At 33.5% G+C, this 5117-nt stretch overlaps 1 long non-coding RNA gene across 1 annotated transcript; it reads left to right on the top strand.

Annotated features, from left to right (window-relative positions):
- The first annotated feature begins 2129 nt into the window (after window positions 1-2129).
- LOC141621917 (uncharacterized) lies at window positions 2130-3001 on the top strand. Its single transcript, XR_012532778.1, has 2 exons — window positions 2130-2508; window positions 2799-3001. It is a non-coding gene; the product is annotated as an uncharacterized LOC141621917 (long non-coding RNA).
- Window positions 3002-5117: the final 2116 nt, after the last annotated feature.

Raw genomic sequence — 5117 nt, forward strand, 5'->3', positions numbered from 1 at the left:
CTACAAGTCGACCGAGTGTACCCCACTCGACTGAGTGCTCAAAGCATAAAATATGGAATATTATAATTTGGCTCCGAATAAGTGGCTTGGTGAACACCTACATCCTTTGTACATATGTATGTTTACTCTTTCTCTCCCTTTTCCCTTACGTTTTAGTTGCATTTGCATTTAGTTTGGTAGCCTTAATCTCCCACTTTTGGATCGGCGACGATACATTAGATGGTTTGGGACTTTAGGGAGGTTAAGACTACATCTTATTGAGTCCCACCAAAGAGTCAATTGACTCTTTGTTGTGTTTGGCACCTCTGTCCCATTGAGACGCGCACCTCAGATTCATTGAGGTGTCTTATTGCTCCTTATCGGAAAATTCAAACGGCTTTGAAATTGACCCCCTTACTTTAGAACCAATTTGAGTTAACCAAAGTTAGCTCTCCTCTTATAGTCTACATTAGTCATTTTAGATTAGATTTATTAGCTTTCATTGGCTCGTTTCATTTCATTTAGCTCTGTAGCGGCAAATTTGTGATTTTGAAAACAGCATATACGAAAAAACCGGATATACGATTAAATCGGGTTAGTTCTGTAGCGGCAAAATTGTGATTTTGAAAACCGTATCGTTTTAAATACAGTTTTGCTCAACCCTAGGAGGAAGTAACACTTATGAAAGTACACTTAGGTATATGAAGTATAAAAATTGTTAGTTGTGGATGAATAAGGTACTCAAGAATTAGAATGTACTCTTAATACATTGTATTTATATTTTTGAAGTATGTAAAAGAAAGCATTTCTTCTTTAAGAGAATTAATAGATAATTAGCAATTTCGATCATCTTACATCGTCTTTTCAGTTGTTTTAAACATTTTAGATTATCACATGGAACTGTTTGGCGGTCATAAATAAAAATAATGGATAATAATATAAAAGAGAAATAACGTAGAGGATCTTTACTCGTTAATTAGATACACCACCAAGGTAATATACACAAATTACACATGCCCAAAAACGATGAAACCACCCTCTTTCGGCTATATTTCATATCAAACACCTTAGTAAAGTCGAGCAGATACAAAAATTTCCCCTATTTAAAAAAAGCCAAACTTTTTGCTCATAACATTTGAGCATGGCTTGAAATATTTACAAAACGTGAAGGTCTTGGTTGCACTCATTTCACCTGCTAACTTGGATTACTTCAATTCCATCAAAACATGAAAGGTGCTGCAGAGAAAGCCGGGATGACAATCGGAATAGAATCATGGCTGTTCAAAGTTCAAACAAGAATCATAGACATAGTCACGTATTTAAATTGTTATATTAATATTAACTAACTAATGCAATATTGCAATAACTTATGTTATCTAAAGAGAGTTGCTCCCTCTGTTACTTGCACTACAAGGTCATTTAGCAACCAACTTTTGCGACTAATCACTTATTGGTTGCTAATTAGCAACCACTTTGAAATTGGTTGCTCATTAGCAACCAACTTGACATTGGTTTCAAAAATTAGATGCTAATTAGCAACCACTCATAAATTGGTCGCTAATTAGCATCTATTTAACATTGGTTGCAAACATTAGATGCTAATTAGCATCTGATTACAAGTTAGTTTCTAATTATAGACCAAGTTAGCAACCGTCTTAAACAAGAATTCGTGGAAAAATGTTGGTTATACTCCGTAATCCGTATAAAATACTCCCTCCATACCACACCAATGGTAACATTGACTTTTTCACACTTGTTGAGACACGTTTTGCAACGTCAATATCTTTAATTACGCGTTATTAAAAATTATAAAAAATTAATATTCTTATAGCATTCATGACGATAAATCAAACAAGATCTCACATGACTATATTTTGTCTTATAGATGGAGAATAATATCGAAGATTACTTACGACTATGAATAGTGCCAATATTCTCAATGTTACCATTGGTGTGGTATGGAGGGAGTATGTATATTGGTATACAAACGGAAAAAGAAAAAAAAAAAGCACAAGTTATAGTGTAAGAAGGTCTCACACCCTAAGACGGTCTACAAAAAAACTATTCATTTTTTTGCTAATAAATGAGTTACTTTTTCCCACAAATGGGACGCAATAACTATGAAAAAAGAAAGTAGCAAGGCGGGAGAACTCATGCTTGAAATTTCGTTTTCCGCCAAAATGAAATTTCGTTTTCCGCCAAGTCCTAGGGTTTTTAACTCCTATCTCTCCTCTAGCCTCTAGCCGCATTCTTTCACTCATGGCTCACCTACCCTTTTTCCATCTTCTTCACAAAGTAAAGAAATCTCATCATTAACTCACCATTTTACCTCTTATCCACCTCTAATATAATTTTAAGTTCATTTTCTTTCTTTCACAACATGAGTTTCTTCATCCCTTTATCAACTCAATAAAATACCTTCCATATGAACAAAGAGTAATTTCTATTTCTTCCAAAAATTTATAGTTCCGAATCAACACTAATTTTCGAGTACAATTCTCATTTGTTCCGAATTTGGTCATTTTAAAGGTTAGATCTTAAACATTCTACCATTATTGCTACTGTTATCAATAGTTTGGTCTTATTGTTGGTCTACTGTTGGCGATTGGCAGCTTTAGTGTGATAATAATTTCATATGAGTGGTTAATTAAGTTTTGTTTTTAAGTTTTAGATACAATTTTGGCTGTGTACTACAATTCATGTTACTATATGTTGTGGTTCATAGAGTATATAGACTTTGATTTTCAACCTCTTTGGTACATGTTTTCAAACATTACACCAAGTAAATCTAATATAGTTGTCTGACTTTTTCATTTTAGGTACAATATTTGATGCAGATGAAGAAATCAAATTATCAAATTTTTGATGAAGAACTCTGAGTCTCAAATTGGAACAAATAGTTTTGTTGTGCAAGAATATCAATAGTTCAAAGTGTATATTTGTATATCAATAGTGTATATGCTAAATGTAATTTGGGTTATATATAATCAAGTTAATCAATATCTTTAATTGAAGAGCTCAATACTTACGTCAAAATTGTGGGTTTATACATTACTTTCAGCCTTATACGGGTTGGGAGTATGTATTTGTTTTTTTACGATCTGAAATACGTTTAGCGACCAACAAATAGCTTTTAGTTGCTAATTAGCGACCAATTTAGGTGGTTGCAGATGAGCGACCAATTTAGGTGGTTGCAAATTAGCGACCAATTCAGTTGGTTGCAGATTAGCGACCAAATCAGTTGGTTGCAGATTAGCGACCAATTTTGCGACTAACTGGAATTTGCGACTAGGCCTACAGCGACTACTGAAATTTGGTTGCTAATTGGTCGCTAATTGTCTTTAGCGACTAATTTATGAAGATTAGCGACCAATTTAGTTGGTTGCTAACTAGCCTTTTCCTTGTAGTGTTGGTGCCGGTCATTTGTTTACATATTTTACTAGTTTGGTTGTCTTAATCATTTGTTCAGCTTTTTATATTGAGATTGTTTTGAAATAGTAATTTGATCATCCACATAGTTTATTGTCCACTTGTCATTCAATGACAATATGCAGAAATGGTTTCCTCCCCTCTCCTTGGTCTTTATATCAAAACCAAAGGTAAACAAAAGATCAGGACGAAGGAAATATATACTTCTTTGTTTTGGTCATTTGTTTATCTATTTCATTTTTTAACGTTCCATTCATTTATTTAAATGTTTTATAAGAATGTGTTGAACTGATAATTTAATTTTCTCCACCCTCGTTCATTGATATTTGTGCTCGGTCTTACTCGATATCATTATTCCAAAAGGGTAAAACCCTGATCTTACGCAATATAGATCATCAATTACTTATGTGTGAATATTAAACTCATGGAAATTGGCTACTCCCTCCGTCCAGATCATTTGTTTACCTTTTATATTTATAGGTGAATATTTTATTCATTTATTTACCTTTCTATATTGGAAATATTTTTTAAGAATGATTTGATCATCCACATAACATATTGTTCACTTGTCATTTAGTAACAATAAGTCAATAACACTCATAAATAGTTCTTCCCTCTCCTTGGTTTTTATACCAAAAGCAAATGTAAACAAATAATCGGAAAAGAGGGTATATATCACATGAAAATGAGTCTCAGACCCCAAATTATAGGCAGTTTTAATCTTAAAACCCAATGATCAAAGAATAGATAACTACCTAATCCTTTTTTTTTCCTTAATTTTGTCAATATATTTTGTGAGTATAGAGCACTCACGTATGCGTAAACCACTAAACCACGAAGTTACAATGAGCATTATTCCTAAAGGACAATGTACATAACTCTCTTTCTATGGAATACCTTCTTGACTAAACAACGTCGACACTTCAACTAACTCCCACCCAAAATTGACAATTGACAATTAATGCAAGATTAACTATTGATTATGGATTACGTGTGCAATTAAATCAATTCACAAGTTTGTTAACTTTAACTATTAAATAATCATAATTCATATTCATGAATTGATCCGGTGAATAAAGGAGAACGAGTCCAAAACACAGGCCTAAGATAGTTTCACTTTAAAATCAATTGTCAATATAGGAAGTAGCTTTTTGCCTTATAAAGTGGTAATTTCTCTCTCACCTTTTATCAATATGGAGCAACCCTCACATGTGAGACTTTGAGTTTCTTCACACTCCTCCTCAGGGCATTAGCAATAGATAAACCTCCAATAGGTTTGTTCTCATGCCACATAAACTACTATACAAACTCATTTACATACAAATTTCATTCCCAACAATAAATAAACCTCTTCAAGGCTCATCACATGGCCAACTATACCATTTCTTTTCTCACATTCTCTCTCTACAAACTTTTATACTATATTGTAACCTCTTTTATCCATGAATCTCAACACCCATGTCCAACAATAGAGAGTTTGTAGACAAACCTCTAAAATAATTGGATACATTATCTTTGACAAACCTCTATTACTAGTGCCCTCACATGTGAGGGCCACTTTTCACAAGCAAATTGTGGTTCTTTTTTCTCCTCCAGTTGCAATCACAGTCTAGCAACTTTGCTCGTCCAGCTGGAAATACAAACCTCTATTACTAGTGCCCTCACATGTGAGGGCCACTTTTCACAAGCAAATTTTGGCCCAGGAAAAC

The sequence above is a fragment of the Silene latifolia genome, chromosome X (assembly GCF_048544455.1).
Source record: "Silene latifolia isolate original U9 population chromosome X, ASM4854445v1, whole genome shotgun sequence".
NCBI lineage: Eukaryota > Viridiplantae > Streptophyta > Magnoliopsida > Caryophyllales > Caryophyllaceae > Silene > Silene latifolia.